The sequence below is a fragment of the Salvelinus alpinus genome, chromosome 17, assembly GCF_045679555.1.
Source record: "Salvelinus alpinus chromosome 17, SLU_Salpinus.1, whole genome shotgun sequence".
Taxonomy (NCBI): domain Eukaryota; kingdom Metazoa; phylum Chordata; class Actinopteri; order Salmoniformes; family Salmonidae; genus Salvelinus; species Salvelinus alpinus.
In genome coordinates this window covers 18,531,852-18,551,616 of record NC_092102.1, presented here as the reverse complement: position 1 = coordinate 18,551,616, position 19,765 = coordinate 18,531,852, and the positions used below count along the sequence as shown (strand labels likewise).

Below are 19,765 nucleotides of genomic sequence, written 5' to 3'. Positions count from 1 at the left end.
ATGCCAAGCGTCACATCTGGAGGAAACCTGGCACTATCCCTATGGTGAAGCATGGTGGTGGCAGCATCATGCTGTGTCAATGTTTTTCAGCGGCAGGGACTGGGAGACTAGTCAGGTTTGAGGGAAAGATGAATGGAGTAAAGTACAGAGAGCCTAGACGAAAACCTGCTCCAGAGCGCTCAGGATCTCAGACTGGGGCGAAGGTTCACCTTCCAACAGGACAACGACCCTAAGCACACAGCCAAGACAACGCAGGAGTGGCTGCGGGACAAGTCTGGATGTCCTTGTGGCCCAGCCAAAGCCTGAACCAGATCGAACAGCTCTTGAGAGACCTGAAAATATCTGTGCAGCGACGCTCCACACCTAACCTGACAGAGCTTGAGAGGATCTGCAGAGAAGAATGGGAGAAACTCCCCAAGTACAAGTATGCCAAGCTTGTAATGTCATACCCAAGAAGACGCCAGGCTGTATTCGCTACCAAAAGTGCTTCAACAAAGGACTGAGTAAAGTGTCTGAATACTAAAAATTTGCACAAACCTGTTTTGCTTTGTCGTCATTGTAAATAAGAATTTGTTCTTAACTGACTTGCCTGGTTAAATATATATATTTAAATACATTATGGGGTATTGTGTGTAGATTGGGGGGGGGGGGGGGAGGACTATTTAATCTATTTTAGAAAAAGGTTAACCTAACAGTGGGAAAAGTAAAAAGCAAATCAAAACTGGAATTTTTATTCTAAACAGGTTGTAAAATGTCATTTATAGACTAAACCATATCTATTTTTATGTTTGTGACAATCAATGAATTAGTTATTGATGTTTACCATTTTAAATGGATTTTGGCTAATGTATGTTGAATGTCCGAATCTAAAAACAACTTTACCTCGAGTCTTTCCATTGGCTCCATTTCCCTGCATGGAAGCATTACAAACCATCGGTTGGGATTTTTGACCTGGCTTCATGTACTCCTGAACAACACTGCAGCCTATCGACATGTGTTATTTCTGTATAACAAAAACAAATAATCGACGACGACCAAGTTGCCGATTTTACAATGGGGGTCAATAGGAAACTAATGTTGGTTTCCCCCAATTTGTATCCCAACTTTTCTCATTGCCTTCTCAAACCCTGGCCTGGTCTATTTGACAAGCGTTCCCGGAAGTCTCGGAGTGTTGCGCCTCTGGGTTTAGAAACTATGTGGTACACGCTTCAAACCAATGAATGAAAACATGCACTCGGAGAAATAGAGTTCTGCTTCTAGATGACCCTACCTTGAACAGTGAGAACCATGAAGGCAAGGTGGACCATCCATATTGTCAAGGACCAACAGACGTCTTTAGAGGGCTGCATGACGTCTTCGTTTCCTGTAACGAGCAGCAGCAGCACACGGTTTCCTGGATTGGTTGGTTTGCTCTGTACTGTAAAGTTTGATCCCCTCTTATACGGATGAATTTTTCTCAATATCCACTTGTCGTAATCACACTGTGTTCATAATAAAATATAGGCACAACTAAGTTAGCTAGCTGGTACTGGAGACTGCGAGCTAGCTAGCATGGCTAATTAACGTTAGCTAGCTACTGTGTTTGCGTACATCGCACTTTCTTCTATAACAATGTCCAATAATGATCAGTTATAGTATTAGGAAAACTCATAGTCTTACCTTATTGTTCAAGTAGTGTAGCTACAACTTCTTCAACTGGCAACTCTGTCTGCCTGTTTCGCAACAGCAAATTAACGTTTATTTTGCGAACTTCCTGGATGGCAGCGGTCTTGAAGCTAGTGTGAATAGTGGAATTTGCGGTTTGCCTTCAAAATAAAAGTTCCCCATGTGAACTAATCCAAAGAGTGGAATAATGCCATATTTGGACTAAATAATGCTAAACAAGGTTGTAATGGTGTTACATAACTTAAAAATAAAATACAATAATGAATTATATTTACAATAAATACAAACAGTCGAAATCCCACTGTGGATGTATTAGATCAGGGGTCTCAATTTGTCTATCACTGTGTGTAGCCAATTGATGTGATAACCATCTTGAGGGATGATAGAAATACTTTACCAGAAACCTTCTCAATTAAACGTTAACTGCAAATTAGGCTTACATGGCAGAAGTAGTGTATATCATGAGTAAGTATGTTATTTATATATATTATTTGTCATTTGCTAACTTAGCCATGAAATGAGCAATGGCTCTGTACTACTGCTGCTATCAACACATTAGATGGCACATTCCTCACTAGCTAGATGCCCAATTAAAGGGGAATTATACAAAATAAAACATTTCTTTCATCCCCCCATCCCTGAAAAAGGTATTCAGATTTAAGCATTGACATGGACTCTCCGAGTTGTTTTAACCATTATTCTACCAGGTATATTGCCAGAAAATATAGTGCACGACTTTCTATTGTACACTAAGTACCTGGGGAAGAGTTGCAGGGAAGAGAAGAATGTGCCTATTTGAAAGCTAGTTTTGTAGCTCACAACATGTAAAAAACTATTTTTAAGTAGCTCATTCTAGAAAAGTTTGGAGACCGCTGTATTAGACAGACTGGAGTGCATAATGGCATTGCAATTATTATACATATGCACCGTTACCCAATTTCCACCGGTGGAAAGTCTATCAACCTATCATACTTGAGTAAAAGTAAAGATACCTTAATAGAAAATGACTCACATAAAAGTCATTCAGTAAAATTCTACTTGAGTAAAAGTATAAGGTTTAAAAAAATAAATAAATAGACGTCTATGTTTGCTTCACATTTAGTCCAGTCTGGTCCAGCCTTGATTTGGCCCAAACATAGATGTCTATAAATGACATATTTTCAACTTTCATTGAGAAATGAAAATTGACCTGATTTCAATGTTCGGAAAATACATATTTTCACCTTTCATTCAGAACCTAAATCGAACTTCAACGTCTGGAAAAATACATATTTTAGACATATTTTCAGCGTAATTTTTGTTTACTGGGACTATTCTTGTAGGCAGTGACGGATTTAGGTATAGGCGACATAGGAAGCCGCCCGGGGCGGCACAGGGCGTCCGCACAATTTTTTTTGTAATGTGACATTGATATCATGTCACCATGTGGGACTGTGGGTCAATTAACCTTGTCGGAGTGTGTGCCCTGATTCTAGTTTGTGAGCTAGGCAGGCTACTGCCTGGGAAGGTCTCCCACTCAGAAGTATGAGATGGGGAGGGGGTAGGTTGACCTCAGGTCTCCCCACTGGAAGCCCGAGTTAGGGGGAGCGGGGGAATCTATCAAATAGCGCACCTCTAACTTTGTACAGTACTAATGCAATTAGTCAAATCAGTCACACTACGAAATGCTACCAAATAAACCACAATTCATTCATAATACTGTGAATATATAGTTTCACAGACATATTGTTGCATTTTTTGGGGGTTTGTGCGAAATCGTTAAGAATAATATAAAACCAGTCTGCACACCACCAAGGTGAATTGGTTTAATCTTGACTTGGTTGACAGTGTTGGGGGATGGGTAATGTATTGATGCTCCAGTGCCAAATCAACACAAATGGATAAGAAAAGATCTAAGCCATCAGGTGCCGAGTTTAGGAAAAAGAGGAAAGTCTTTCAGTAATGTTCCTATCAGCTGATTCATTGCTAAATATACGAGCTGACACAGTACATCTCTGGTAGGTAGAAACTATGAAAGATTACACATTTTCGCGCTTGATGACAAATGTGAGTGAAAAACAGACCATAAAAAATGTGTGCCTTGAGAAGTTCTGATATTAGTGTGTGTTGGTCGTTCGAAATAAACAACACTATCAGGCAAGTTTGTACGTAGTGGGGCGGTGTCTGCATTTGCTATGAATGCCTGACTTTGTGATTCACTATGAGCTGACGAATACACAGGAAGTCGAAACTTCCTGATGAAAATACGTCAAATGAAAATGTGCTCGTTCTAGCTTGTGGTTTGGATAATGTTTATAACGTTTATGACAAACGCAGTGGTGGAAAAAGTATCAAAGTAAAGATACCTAGATACCTAGAAAATGACTCAAGTAAAAGTGAAAGTCACCCAGTAAAATCCTACTTGAGTAAAAGTGTAAAAGTATTTGGTTTTAAATATACTTAAGTTTCAAAAGTAAATGTAATTGCTAAAATATACTAAAGTATCAAAAGTAAAAGTATAAATCATTTCAAATTCCTTATATTAAGAAAACCAGATGGCACCATTTTATAGTTTTTATTTATTTACGGATAGCCAGGGGAACGCTCTCACCCTCGGAGAGAATTTACAAATGAAGCATGTGTTTAGGAAAGATAAGAGGCAGTAGGGATGTTCTCTTGATAAGTGTGTGAATTAGACCATTTTCCTGTCAAAATGTAACGAGTACTTTTGGGTTTCAGGGAAAATGTATGGAGATGTAACGACTCCCACCGAAGGTGGCTCCCCTTCCTGTTCGGGTGGCGCTCGGCGGTCGTCGTCACCGGCCTACTAGCTGCTACTGACTTTTCCTCCCCCTCCCTTTTGTGTTGAGTAGGTACACCTGTTTGTGGTTAGGGTGATTTGTGGGGCTTTATTACCCAGCAGCCCGGCCTGCTGGGTGTGCGGGATTGTTGTGTGTACACTCTGTACATTCTTGTGTGTCAGGGTACGTGTACGTAGGTTGGTGATTTTCGTGTTTCTCACTTTGTTTGTGGTGAAGCATTTGTTTTTTGAGTAGCGTCGTGTGTGCACCCGTGTGGGGAATTAAATTTGGAACGCTACTCTGAACTCTGTCTCCTGCGTTTGACTCCTGTTCATCCACTGCACCTCGGGCATTACAGGAGTACATCACTTTCATTAGGAATGTATTAAAGTAAAAGTATAAAGTTGTCAAAAATATAAATAGTAAAGTACAGATACCTAAAAAAAACGACTTTAGTAGTACTTTCAAGTATTTTTTAGTTAAGTCATTTACATCACTGCAAAAACGTAATGTTGTTAATATAGTAGTGACTATATTCCGTGGGAGATTCAGGGTGAAATTCCCTTTTAAAACCAAGATATGGTCACTATGCAGGGTTCTCCCCAAATAAGAGGGGTGTTGCACTACCTTGTCGGCTTGGCTGCACCACTATGTAAAGAATTCAGAGTAAATTACTTAGTAATACTTAGTAATGATAGAGTAACTACACTATATATAAAAAATTATGTGGACACCCCTTCAAATTAGTGGATTTGGCTACTTCAGTCACATCCGTTGCTGACCGGTGTATAAAATTGCCATGCAATCTCCACAGACAAACATTGGCAGTAGAATGGCCTTACTGAAGAACTCACAGAACGGGACCGTCGAGTGCTGAAGCGCGTAGCGCGTATTAATTGTCTGTCCTCGGTTGCAAAACTCACTACCGAGTTCCAAACTGCCACTGGAAGCAACGTCAGCACAATAACTGTTTGTCGGGAACTTCATGAAATGGGTTTCCATGGCCGAGCAGCATCTCACAAGCCTAAGATCACCAATGCCAAGCATAATCTGGAATGGTGTAAAGATCGCCACCATTGGACTCTGGAGCGGTGGAAACGCGTTCTCTGGAGTGATGAATCACACTTCACCATCTGGCAGTCCGACGGATGAATCTGGGTTTGGCGGATGCCAGGAGAATGGTACCTGCTCCAATGCATAGTGCCAGCTGTGAAGTTTGGTGGAGGAGGAATAATGGTCTGGGAATGTTTTTCATGGTTCGGGCTAGGCCTCTTAACTCTACAGCATACAATTACATTCTAGACGATACTGGGCTACCAACTTTGTGACAAGAGTTTGGGAAAGGCCCTTTCCTGGTTCAGCATGACAATGTCCCCGTGCACAAAGCGAGGTCCATACAGAAGTGGCTTGTCGAGATCGGTGTGGAAGAACTTCTGTTCATGGCCTCCCGAGTGGCGCAGCGGTCTAAGGCACTGCGTCTCAGTGCAAGTGCTTTTGTTCTCCGAGTTGTAAATGCAAGCAGAGCAGAAACTGGCTACTGTTTAGTTGAGTGGTCTAGCTGGCAAGGTAACCGCTGTTTGACAACAACAAAAAAGTGTATTCCCAGTGCTGAGCTAGTAGTGTAACTGACATGTTACATTAGCTAATATTTCATCCCCTCTTGACTTAGGTGAATGACCTGCAGTGGCGGTTCTAGCTTATATGGCTCCCTGGGCGAACTACCCCCCCCCCCCCTTTAGCCGCCCCCAACAAAAAAAGCACCATTCTGCACTAACTGTAATTTTTATTCCGACATTTGGAACAACACAAATAAATAATCATAACATTTAAAACATTTAAAACTATATATATATATATATATATATATATATATATACAAAATAAGACTCATAAATATAAAAAAAGAAGTAACAAAGACAAATAGAAACAAATTTAAGTATATAAATACAAATAAAAAAAGAGAATCTAATTATTACCCTATTACCCTATTGCTAACAAAAAACACACAAATAAAACAAAATTGCACAAATCCTATATCACACAAATAGAATAACACACTTAGAAAGAAGAGAACCTGATTATTACACTATTGCACTTCAAACAAAAAACACACAAACTAAATTGCAAAACTAATTGCATTAGTACTGTACAAAGTAAGAGGTGCGCTATTTGATAGAGTCATCCACTCCCCCTACCTCAGGCTTCCAGTGGGGAGACCTGAGGTCAACCTACCCCCGCCCCCTCCCCATCTCGTACTTCTGAGTGGGAGACCTACCCAGGCAATAGCCTGCCTAGCTCACAAACTACAATCAGGGTGTAACGGCTGTCGTCTTCCTCCTCGTCTGAGGAGGAGAAGTTTGAAGGATCAGAGGACCAATGCGCAGCGTGGTAATTGTTCATCTTATTTAATGGAAGTGAACAACTCAAAATACAAAAACAACAAAGTGACAACCGAAACAGTACTATCTGGTGCAGACACACAAAGACTGAAAACAACCACCCACAAAACCCAACAGAAAACAGGCTACCTAAATATGGTTCCCAATCAGGGACAACGATTGACAGCTGCCTCTGATTGAGAACCATATCAGGCCAAACACAGAAAAAGAAAACATAGATTACCCACCCAACTCACGCCCTGACCAACTAAAACAAAAGACAAAACTAAGGAACTAAGGTCAGAACGTGACAGTACCCCCCCCCCCCCCCAAGGTGCGGACTCCGGCCGCAAAACCTGAACCTATAGGGGAGGGTCTGGGTGGGCATCTGTCCGCGGTGGCGGCTCTGGCGCTGGACGTGGACCCCACTCCACCATTGTCTTTGTCCGCTTCAGTGACGTCCTTTGAGCGCCTGGGAACCCTAATAAAGAACCCCACTGGACTGAGGAGCGCCTCTGGACTGAGGGGCGGCTCCGGACTGAAGGGCGGCTCCGGACTGAAGGGCGGCTCAGGACTGAGGGGCGGCTCAGGACTGAGGGGCGGCTCAGGGCTGAGGGGCGGCTCCGGGCTGAGGGGCGGCTCCGGACTGGCGGGCGGCTCTGGCGGCTCCTGACTGGCGGGCGGCTCTGGCGGCTCCTGACTGGCGGGCGGCTCTGGCGGCTCCTGACTGGCGGGCGGGTCTGGCGGCTCCTGACTGGCGGGCGGCTCCTGACTGGCGGGCGGCTCTGGCGGCTCCTGACTGGCGGGCGGCTCTGGCGGCTCCTGACTGGCGGGCGGCTCCTGACTGGCGGGCGGCTCTGGCGGCTCCTGACTGGCGGACGACTCTGACGGCTCAGGACAGACGGGCGGCTCTGACGGCTCAGGACAGACGGGCGGCTCAGATGGCGCTGGACAGACGGGCGGCTCAGGCGGCGCTGGACAGACGGAAGACTCTAGCCTGCTGAGGCGCACAGTAGGCCTGGTGCGTGGTGCCGGAACTGGTGGTACCGGGCTGGGGACACGCACCTCTGGGCGAGTGCGGGGAGCAGGAACAGGGAGTACTGGACCCTGGAGACGCACTGGATGCCTGGTGCGTGGTACCGGCACTGGTGGTACCGGGCTGAGGACACGCACCTCAGGGCGAGTGCGGGGAGGAGGAACAGGGCTTACAGGGCTCTGGAGACGCACAGGAAGCCTGGGGCGTGGTGTTGGCACTGGTGGTACTGGGCTGGTGCGAGGCACCTCAGGGCGAGTGTGGGGAGCAGGAACAGGGCATACTGGACTCTGAAGGCGCACAGTATGCCTGGTGCGTGGTGCCAGAACTGGTGGTACCGGACTGGGAACACGCACCTCAGGGCGGGTGCGGGGAGCAGGAACAGGAGGCCTAGTACGTGGTGCCGGCACCGCAGGACTGGTGCGAGGGGCTGCCACAGGAGAGCTAGTGCGCTGAGCTGGCACAGGACGTGCAGGGCTAGGGAGGCGCACAGGAGGCCTGTTGCGTGGGGCTGGCACAGTCTTCACCAGACGGCTAGCACGCACCTCAGGGCGAGTATGGAGAGCTGACTCAGGTGACATCAAATCCCCGACATGCTCCGTCGGGCGGATATCGTGCCTCATGCACCAACACAGCACCTCCCTCATAACTCTCTCCTCCAATCTCCCCATTAACTCCTTCACTGTCTCTGTTTCACTCCCCTTGCTCACCTCCAATTCCACCCCGACTGGCTCTGGTTCCATCCTCGGCTCCTCACGGTAAGCACGGGTTGGCTCAGGTCTGACTCCTGACTCTGCCACACTCCCCGTGTGCCCCCCCCCCCCCCCCCCCAAGAAATGTTTGGGGCTGCCTCTCGGGCTTCCAGCCGCGCTGCCGAGCTAGCTCCTCATAATGCCGCCTCTCGGCTTTCGCTGCCTCCAGCTGCCTTGGGGCGGCGATATTCACCCGGCTGTTCCCATGGTCCCTTGCCGTCTAATATTTCCTCCCAAGTCCAGTACTCCAGGTATCGCTGCCACTCCTGTTGCTGCTGCCTGTTACCACGCTGCTTGGTCCGGTTTTGGTGGGAGGTTCTGTAAAGGCTGTCGTCTTGCTCCTCGTCTGAGGAGGAGAAGTTTGAAGGATCAGAGGACCAATGCGCAGCGTGGTAATTGTTCATCTTATTTAATGGAAGTGAACAACTCAAAATACAAAAACAACAAAGTGAAAACCGAAACAGTTCTATCTGGTGGGCAGACACACAAAGACTGAAAACAACCACCCACAAAACCCAACAGAAAACATGCTGCCTAAATATGGTTCCCAATCAGTGACAACGATTGACAGCTGCCTCTGATTGAGAACCATATCAGGCCAAACACAGAAAACCAACACAGAAATAGAAAACATAGATTACCCACCCAACTCACGCCCTGACCATACTAAAACAAAGGAACTAAGGTCAGAACGTGACACAGGGCGCCCACTCCGACAAGGTTAATTGACCCACAGTCCCACACGGTGACATAATATCATCGACATGGCGTGCAACTGAGTGATAGAAAACCGATCGAACCAAACCGATCAAATGTCACCATTATTTCTCTCTCTCATATATATATACAGTGGGGAGAACAAGTATTTGATACACTGACAATTTTGCAGGTTTTCCTACTTACAAAGCATGTAGAGGTCTGTAATTTTTATCATAGGTACACTTCAACTGTGAGAGAAGGAATCTAAAACAAAAATCCAGAAAATCACATTGTATGATTTTTAAGTAATTAATTTGCATTTTATTGCATGACATAAGTATTTGATACATCAGAAAAGCAGAACTGAATATTTGGTACAGAAACCTTAGTTTGCAATTACAGAGATCATACGTTTCCTGTAGTTCTTGACCAGGTTTGCACACACTGCAGCAGGGATTTTGGCCCACTCCTCCATACAGACCTTCTCCAGATCCTTCAGGTTTCGGGGCTGTCGCTGGGCAATACGGACTTTCGGCTCCCTCCAAAGATTTTCTATTGGGTTCAGGTCTGGAGACTGGCTAGGCCACTCCAGGACCTTGAGATGCTTCTTACGGAGCCACTCCTTAGTTGCCCTGGCTGTGTGTTTCGGGTCGTTGTCATGCTGGAAGACCCAGCCACGACCCATCTTCAATGCTCTTACTGAGGGAAGGAGGTTGTTGGTCAAGATCTCGCGATACATGGCCCCATCCATCCTCCCCTCAATACGGTGCAGTCGTCCTGTCCCCTTTGCAGAAAAGCATCCCCAAAGAATGATGTTTCCACCTCCATGCTTCACGGTTGGGATGGTGTTCTTGGGGTTGTACTCATCCTTCTATTCCTCCAAACACGGCGAGTGGAGTTTAGAGCAAAAAGCTCTATTTTTGTCTCATCAGACCACATGACCTTCTCCCATTCCTCCTCTGGATCATCCAGATGGTCATTGGCAAACTTCAGACGGGCCTGGACATGCGCTGGCTTGAGCAGGGGGACCTTGCGTGCGCTGCAGGATTTTAATCCATGACGGCGTAGTGTGTTACTAATGGTTTTCTTTGAGACTGTGGTCCCAGCTCTCTTCAGGTCATTGACCAGGTCCTGCCGTGTAGTTCTGGGCTGATCCCTCACATTCCTCATGATCATTGATGCCCCACGAGGTGAGATCTTGCATGGAGCCCCAGACCGAGGGTGATTGACCGTCATCTTGAACTTCTTCCATTTTCTAATAATTGTGCCAACAGTTGTTGCCTTCTCACCAAGCTGCTTGGCTATTGTCCTGTAGCCCATCCCAGCCTTGTACAGGTCTACAATTTATCCCTGATGTCCTTACACAGCTCTCTGGTCTTGGCCATTGTGGAGAGGTTGGAGTCTGTTTGATTGAGTGTGTGGACAGGTGTCTTTTATACAGGTAACGAGTTCAAACAGGTGCAGTTAATACAGGTAATGAGTGGAGAACAGGAGGGCTTCTTAAAGAAAAACTAACAGGTCTGTGAGAGCCGGAATTCTTACTGGTTGGTAGGTGATCAAATACTTATGTCATGCAATAAAATGCAAATTAATTACTTAAAAATCATACAATGTGATTTTCTGGATTTTTGTTTTAGATTCCGTCTCTCACAGTTGAAGTGTACCTATGATAAAAATGACAGACCTCTACATGCTTTGTAAGTAGGAAAACCTGCAAAATCGGCAGTGTATCAAATACTTGTTCTCCCCACTGTATATATATTCCAATCTTCTTTTTTTGTGCGGGCGCCCCATGCCGCCCCCGGCAAGATGCCGCCCTGGGCGGCTGCGCATGTCGCCTATGCCTAAATCCGCCACTGATGACCTACAGTACGAGCAGCTAGTTAGCTAGCTAGTAGCTACCACAGCCAGTTCAGCTCTAGCTATCTGTCTGGTAGCAGTATCTAAGAGCTGTTATGTGTATGGAAATGTTTGGTAACCTTTGTTTTGTCCCGTTTCAACAGAAGTAAATTTGATGATGTACCATTGTAAAATTAGCTAGCAGAGTTAGCCAAAGTCACTAACTTAGCTATTGTTTTTTTCTCAATCACACTAGACCTGAATCAAACGATGAAACCAGCGGCCAAACGATTGAAGACCTGTCACACCCTGATCTGTTTCATCCGTCTTTGTGCTTGTCTACACCCCCCTCCAGATGTCGCCCATCTTCCCCATTATCCCCAGTGTATTTGTACCTGTGTTGTTTGTTTTGTTCGTTAAGCCTACCAGCGTTTTTCCCTTGCACCTGTCTTTTTTTTAGTTCCTGTTTTCTAGTTTTCCCAGTTTTGACCATTTCTGCCTGCCGTTCTGTACCTTGTCACACCACCCTAGATTATTGACCTCTGCCTACCCTGACCCCAAGACTGCCTGCCGTTCTGTACCTTATGGACTCTGATCTGGATTACTGACCTCTGCCTGCCCTTGACCTGTCGTTTTGCCTGCCACCTGTTCTAGTAATACACTTTTGTTACTTCGACACTGTCTGCATCTGGGTCTTCTCCAATATTCTGACGTTTTTTCAGTGCAATGCAAGCTTTTACTAGTCAGTATAACAATGTACCGTTATTGATCTGTCAGTTTCCCTAGCTAATTCCCTACTTTTCACACTGCCATGGTATAAACAGCTTTACAGGCTTTCCATTTTTTTTATTTTATTTAACTAGGCAAGTCAGTTAAGAACAAATTATTATTTACGATGACGGCCCAGGAACAGTGGGTTAACTGCCTTGTTCAGGGGCAGAACAACAGATTTTTACCTTGTCAGTTCGGCGATTCGATCTAGCAACCGTTCGGTTACTGGCCCAACGCTCTAACCACTAGGCTACCTGCCGCCCCATCCATTTTCACAAGGCTTCACTGTCATGGTGCACAGTCAGTACACAACACTATGCTAATCATGTCTTAGCAGGATCAGATGGTGACAGGTGTCCCAGCAGGGTCAGACAGCCAGGGAAGATTTTGCAGTATATTATAACCATCAGTGAATGGATTCAAAGTTCCATCTTGAGTTGATAGGTAGGCTACAGTCTGAGATCCGGGAGTAATAGTCATTTAAATTGTTGAACCATTTAGTCTATTCATGGATAATAGAATGTATAAATGTACACAAATGGAATTATTTGTCATGCCTCATCGGAGCAGGATCAGATGGTGAAAGGGGTCTCATCAGGGTCAGGTAGCCAGGGATGACTAGTCTGACGGAGCTGAGGTGAATTTTTGCAGATACACTTTATTTCTACATTTACATTCTCTGTGCGGCAAACACTGGACAGGCAAAAAGATTGAAACTATTTTAAGGCAGTCTCTAAAGTTCATTTCCAAACTGTATCAAGGGTTGATAAAGGCTTTTCCCGATGACACAAAACATGTCGAACAATAGTGAGTTTTGTCACCAAAGCCCCATACACTACCCACCACTGCGACCTGTACGCTCTCGTTAGTTGGCCCTCGCTTCATACTCGTCGCCAAACCCACTGGCTACAGGTTATCTACAAGTCTCTGCTAGGTAAAGCCCCGACTCATCTCAGCTCACTGGTCACCATAGCAGCACCCACTCGTAGTACGCGTTCCAGCAGGTATATCTCACTGGTCACCCCCAAAGCCAATTCCTCATTTGGTCGCCTTTACTTCCAGTTCTCTGCTGCTAATGACTGGAACGAACTGCATAAATCACTGAAGCTGGCGACTCACATCTCCCTCACTAGCTTTAAGCACCAGCTGTCAGAGCAACTTAGAGATCACTGCACCTATACATAGCCCATCTGTAAACAGCCCATCTATCTACCTCATCCCCATACTGTATTTATTTATCTATCTTGCTCCTTTGCACCCCAATATCTCTACTTGCACATTCATCTTCTGCACATCTACCATTCCAGTGTTTAATTGCTATATTGTAATTACTTCGCCACCATGGCCTATTTATTGCCTTAACTCCCTTATCTTACCTCATTTGCACTCACTGTATATAGACTTTTTAATTTTTTTCTACTGTATTATTGACTGTATGTTTTGTTTATTCCATGTGTAACTCTGTGTTGTTGTATGTGTCGAATTGCTATGCTTTATCTTGGCCAGGTCGCAGTTGCAAATGAGAACTTGTTCTCAACTAGCCTACCTGGTTAAATAAAGGTGAAATAAAATAAAATAAAATAGGAAGACCTGGGAGACGCTGTTGATGATGATGAATGGATAAAGATATGTTAGAATGCCCAGTCGTGTTCATAGAATCTCAGACATAAATTACTGCAGTTTAAGCCTATCCATAGAATGTACTATATGCCAGTGAAACTGAATATCATGCACATAGAAATGTAATTATTCTGTTGGAAGTGTAAAACACAAAAGGGGACATATTTGCATATGTTGTGGTCTTGTGAAGGCTGGCTGAATTCTGTCAAAGAGTATGCTCTTTTATCTGTGCACAGATTCTCCCTTCTCCCTGTTTTTGTTTGCTTGGAAATGTTGATACTGGAGACTTATCAGAAGAAACTGTGTAACCTAGCATTTATAGCGGCTAAGAAATGCATTGCCATTAATTGGAAGGTTGGTTATCCTCCCACTGTCACGCCCTGATTGTCTCCACCCACCTCCAGGTGTCTCCTGTTTTCTCCATGAGTCCCCAGTGTATTTATCCCTGTGTTTCCTGTCTCTCTGTGCCAGTTTGTCTTGCCAAGTCAACCAGTGTTTCTTCTAGCTCCTAGTTTTCCCAGTCTCTGTTTTTTCCTAGTCCTGCTGGTTTTGACCCTTGCCTGTCCTGACTACGAATCCGCCTGCCTGACCTCGAGCCTGCCTATCCCCTTGTACTGTTTGGACTCGGACCTGTTCACTGAACCCCTGCCTGTCCTGACCTCGAGCCTGCCTATGCCCTGGTACTGTTTGGACTCTGACCTGGTTTATGAACTCTCGCCTGTCCCCGACCTGCCTTTTGCCTAGCCCTTTTGGTGTAATAAATATCGGAGCTCAACCATCTGCCTCCTGTGTCTGCATTTGGGTCTCGCCTTGTGCCCTTACACCCACAATGGATGGAAGAAATGTCAAGTTATGCATCACTAGATTGTATTTATTACAAGACTAAGTGTATACTGTGGAACTTTTATAAGGTCTGGATGCCATATGGAATACAGTACGACAAAAGGAGTCTGTATTGAAAACATGCCCACGTCATGGGAGATACCTATTAGGCAATCCCTAGCTGTTGGGCTGCTCAGTCCTGGCCTTGGGGGTCTGCTGTACTGTTGGTTGACACTTTGGCCTTGGCCTTACACACCTGAAACCAATAATAAATGTTGGTTTGGTGTGTTGGGTTGGTGCGCTGCAGGGACGTGGACCCCTAGGGGTAGGACGGGGTGACTCAGCTATATTGTGTGCAAGTAAAAATATATTAATTATATGGAGGGTGTACTGTTAATGTGGTTTTTTATTTAAAAAATTGTTTTCCAACCTTTCCTTGAGACATAAAAAAAAAGATGGGAAGGAAGTTGTGTTGGCGCGTTCAGGCGGCTCGGGCTGGCTTAATAAAGACAATCTTTGTACTTCATTTGTAAGAGTTGTTCATTTGTTAAGCTATTGGTTAAAGGTACAACACAATATAGGTTATTGAATTATCATTGATCTAGTTCGGCCTTATCAATCACTTAAACATATTTAATAATGATATCTTACCTAGCTTGGGCATTTTTGCTTACTTTATGTTCTAAATAGAGACTGCTAAAGGGCCATGGGTCATATTAGATTGTGTAGAAATGCAGGAAATGAGCTTTAGATGCCCCCAAAAACGGGAGGTACCCCAGACCCCCCACCAAGTTATGTCCCCCTCACTTCTAAAACCAAAGTTGCGCCCCTGAAAATAGACATCTACTCTCATACCATTTGTTGATCACACATTCTCAACCGAAGCTCTCAGATGGGCAGCATATACTAGACATCGCAAAGAAGCGGGGGAAATGTTATTAGCGGTATTTTGACATCCATAAGTGAGAGAAGTGCTTTGATAAAGCAACCTATGGATTACAGAATAAAGTTAGGAATTTCCATGTGAGACAGGAGTCAGGAATTTATGTTTCAGTGAGATTGGGACTGAATAGGAAAATAGCTTATAGGGTCTAGGACAAGAGAAAATATAATTTCCCCTCATGCCTCTCGGAATTGTGAACAGACCATGGCTGTGACAGAGATGCCTATGTAATGAATTGTGCATAGGCCTATCAAATTGGTAACTGTCTGAAGACACAATGAAAGCTCAGAGGCACACATTATTTTATGGGTTATAGTGGTTTTCTGCAGGGTTTATGAACTGCATTCGGTTCGAATTGCAATGTTAATTAGAAGTGTGCTTTGAATTTATGCTGTGTATTTTTTGCATTAGTGCGACTAAAAAAAGGTTGTAATTTCCTGGGTCTTATCAATAACAAAAAATACAAAAACGAGTTTCTATTGAATAAATTAAGGTAGGTCCCTCTCCGTTTCATTCCTATCAGGAATCAAGGTAAGACCCAAGTGCAGACTGTGTGAAGTAACAATGTTTATTGTAACCACGGGCAGGCGAACGACAGGTCAAGGCAGTCAGGGGTCGATAATCCAGAGCAGAGGCCAAGGTACAGGACAGCAGGCAGGGTCAGAGACAGGCAGTGGTCAGGTGGGCAGGTACAGGGTCAGGACAGGCAAAAGTTTTTAAAAAACAGGATGACGAGAAAAAGAGAGACTAGGGAAAAACAGGAGCTGAGACAAAACGCTGGTAGGCTTGAACAAACAAGACGAACTGGCAACAGACAGACAGAAAACACACGTATAAATACACAGGGGTTAGATAATGGGGAAGATGGACGACACCTGGAGGAGGGTGGAGACAAGCACAAAGACAGGTGAAACAGATCAGGGCGTGACAGTTCCGTTTGCTTCCATTTGGTTCTTAAATGATAAACGGTTTCCGTTGTGAGACGTAATGAATACACCCCAGAATTTGTCCAATAAAAACTCTTGTTTTCGTTGAAAAACATTTTCTGTTTTAAGTTAACAGTTTATTGCAAAATACCCCAGCTAGGAACCAACCAGGTCAACTCAGTAGTGAACCTGGGTGTATTCCTACTACACCGGCTCTGACGCTTGTCGGATGTGGCAGGGCTTTAAAACTATTACGGATTACAAAGGGAAACCCAGCCACGAGCTGCCCAGTGACGTGAACCTATCAGACGAGCTAAATGCCTTTTATGCTCGCTTCGAGGCAAGCAACACTGAAGCATGCATGAGAGCACCAGCAGTTCCGGACGACTGTGTGATCACGTTCTCTGAAGCCGATGTGAGCAAGACCTTTAAACAGGTCAACATTCACAAAGCCAGACGGATTTTTAGGACGTGTACTCAAAGCATGCGCAGGCCAACTGGCAAGTGTCTTCACTGACATTTTCAACCTCTCACTGACCGAGTCTGTAATACCTACATGTTTCAAGCAGACCACCACAGTCTCTGTGCCCAAGGAAGCGAGGGTAACCTGCCTAAATGATTACCGCACCGTAGCACTCACGTCGGTAGCCATGAAGTGCTTTGAAAGGCTGGTCATGGCTCATATCAACACCATCATCCCGGAAAACCTAGACCCACTCCAATTCACATACCACCCCAGCAGATCCACAGACGACACAATCTCAATCGCACTCCGCACTGCCCTTTCCCACCTGGACAAAAGGAACACCTATGTGAGAATGCAGTTGAATACAGCTCAGCGTTCAACACCAGTGCCCTCAAAGCTCATCAATAAGCTAAGGATCCTGGGACTAAACACCTCCCTCTGCAACTGGATCCTGGACTTCCTGGCAGGCTGCCCCCAGGTGGTAAGGGTAGGCAACAACATATCTGCCACGCTGATCCTTAACACGGGGGCCCTTCAGGGGTGCGTGCTTAGTCCCCTCCTGTACTCCCTGTTCACCCACGACTGTGTGGCCAAACACGACTCCAACACCATCATTAAGTTTGCTGATGACACAACGGTGGTAGGCCTGATCACCGACAACGATGAGACAGCCTATAGGGAGGTCAGAGACCTGGCAGTGTGGTGCCAGGACAACAACCTCTCTCTCAATGTGAGCAAGACAGTGGAGCTGATCGTGGACTACAGGAAAATGCGGACCCAACAGGCCCCCATTGACATCGACGGGGCTGTAGTGGAGCGGGTCGAGAGTTTCAAGTTCCTTGGTGTCCACATCACCAACAAACTATCATGGTCCAAGCACACCAAGACAGTCGTGAAGAGGGCACGACAACACCTTTTCCCCCTCAGGAGACTGAAAAGATTTGTTATGGGTCCCCAGATCCTCAAAAAGTTCTACAGCTGCACCATCGAGAGCATCCTGACCCGTTGCATCATTGCCTAGTATGGAAACTGCTTGGCATCTGACCGTAAGGCGATACAGAGGGTAGTTCGTATGGCCCAGTACATCACTGCCATACAGGACCTATATACTAGGCGGTTTCAGAGGAAGGCCCAAAAAATGGTCAAAGACTCCAGTCACCCAAGTCATAAACTGTTCTCTCTGCTACCGCACGGCAAGCGGTACCAAAGCGCCAAGTCTAGGACCAAAAGGCTTCTTAACAGCTTCTACCCCCAAGCCATTAGACTGCTGAACAATTAATCAAATGGCCACCCGGACTATTTACATTGACACCCCCCCCCCCCCCTCCCCCTCCATTAGTTTTTCACTGCTGTCTATTATCTATGCATAGTCGCTTTACCCATACCTACATGTACAAATTACCTCGACTAACCTGTACCCCCGCACACTGACTCGGTACCGGTATCTCCTGTATTTATCCTTGTTTTTGTTATTGTGTTACTTTTTATTATTTTTTACTTTCGATTATTTTGTAAATATTTTCTTAACACTTTCTTGAACTGCATTGTTGGTTAAGGGCTTGTAAGTAAGCATTTCACAGTAAGGTCTACTACACCTGTTGTATTCAGCGCATGTGACAAATAACATTTGATTTGATTTATTACGCCGATTCTGTTGCAAAACGTTTCTTAAATGGAAGCCAACGGAACGAAATGGGGAGGGAGCTACCTGAATTTGTCAAGTAGAGACTCGTTTAAGTTGAGAAACTGAACATTTGTTTGGACTACTGATTACACCCCTGAAGGAGTGGCACGCTGAGCTGGATGGATTGTTTAAAAATAAAAAAATAAAAAATAATCACCACTTTTGTATTTAAAGTATCAGAACCACTCCATGTAAATGTGCTATGAAGAACAATTCTAAGTGTGACTCATGTAGAGTAACTGAGGAAACGGCACACCCTTTCATAATTTCCTGCCACTCCTCCCAGCTCTGACACAATATTTGTCAAAGCTGTAGATATGCTTCCAAATACTTGGGCAAGATTACTGCATATTTTATGCATGGTTTCTAAGCAGTAAGATACTGTAAGTATTATTGTGTGTTTGTGGTTAACACAATATCATCACAGCTTCCTCACGAACAGTTCTGCTGTAACCATGTTCTTAAAGTGATTACAGCAAAGACATTCCTTACATGTTTTACCAACTTTATGTACACATATCTGATCTCTTAATATACAGTAATCACATATCATGATGGAAAACTTTTATATTGAGGTTATTAGTTTGAAAGAGGGGCTACAACCGGAAGTGGTTTGTCATTTCTGGTCAAGATCTGAAAGGTTTGGCTCTCCATTATGTTGAGTGTCTACAGTGAAAAGTGACTCTCACGCTGTGCAACATTGTCTCATTGTATGACAGAGTTCCTGGGAGGGATATAATAACAATCACCATGAGATTATAAATGGATGATGATTTTATGATCGATTTATAATCTCATGTCACACAACTCAGTATTCTCCCCTTCTAACAAACAAAATTTGTGCTACAATGGAATAACTTATTTATTACAACATACAGACATTTATTTTTGAGCTCTCAACTCCATTTATGTTAGGCTTCTTTTCTCCCGTCTCCGACCAAAATCAATAGATAAGACTTGTTTTATACAGGGCAATCACAGGAAGAACATACATGATGAAATCCTGACAAATGCAATGAAAGTCACCGGACTCATTAAGCAACATTTGTTTATTGCATGATATCATTCACTTCTTGTTTTACTGTCACACTAGATCGGGTTTAGATTATTTGTTTATTGCATGATATCATTCACTTCTTGTTTTACTGTCACACTAGATCGGGTTTAGATTATTTGTTTATTGCATGATATCATTCACTGCTTGTTTTACTGTCACACTAGATCGGGTTTAGATTATTAATACACACAAGAATAGGCCTACAGTAAATCAGTATTCAGACCTTCACTTTTCCACATTTTGTTACCTTAGTCTTATTCTAAAATGGATTAAATAAATAAAGATACTGCGCAATCCGCACACAATAGCCCATAATGACAAAGCGAAAAA

At 44.5% G+C, this 19,765-nt stretch overlaps 1 protein-coding gene and 1 long non-coding RNA gene across 7 annotated transcripts in view; one reads left to right on the top strand and one right to left on the bottom strand.

Moving 5' to 3' along the window:
• The window catches only part of LOC139542371 (C4b-binding protein-like), an 80,978-nt gene that overhangs the window by 25,046 nt on the left and 36,167 nt on the right, over positions 1-19,765 (bottom strand). The window lies entirely within an intron of this gene.
• Positions 872-14,313, top strand: LOC139542375 (uncharacterized). The gene is made up of 2 exons (XR_011668497.1): positions 872-4,513; positions 11,403-14,313. It is a non-coding gene; the product is annotated as an uncharacterized lncRNA (long non-coding RNA).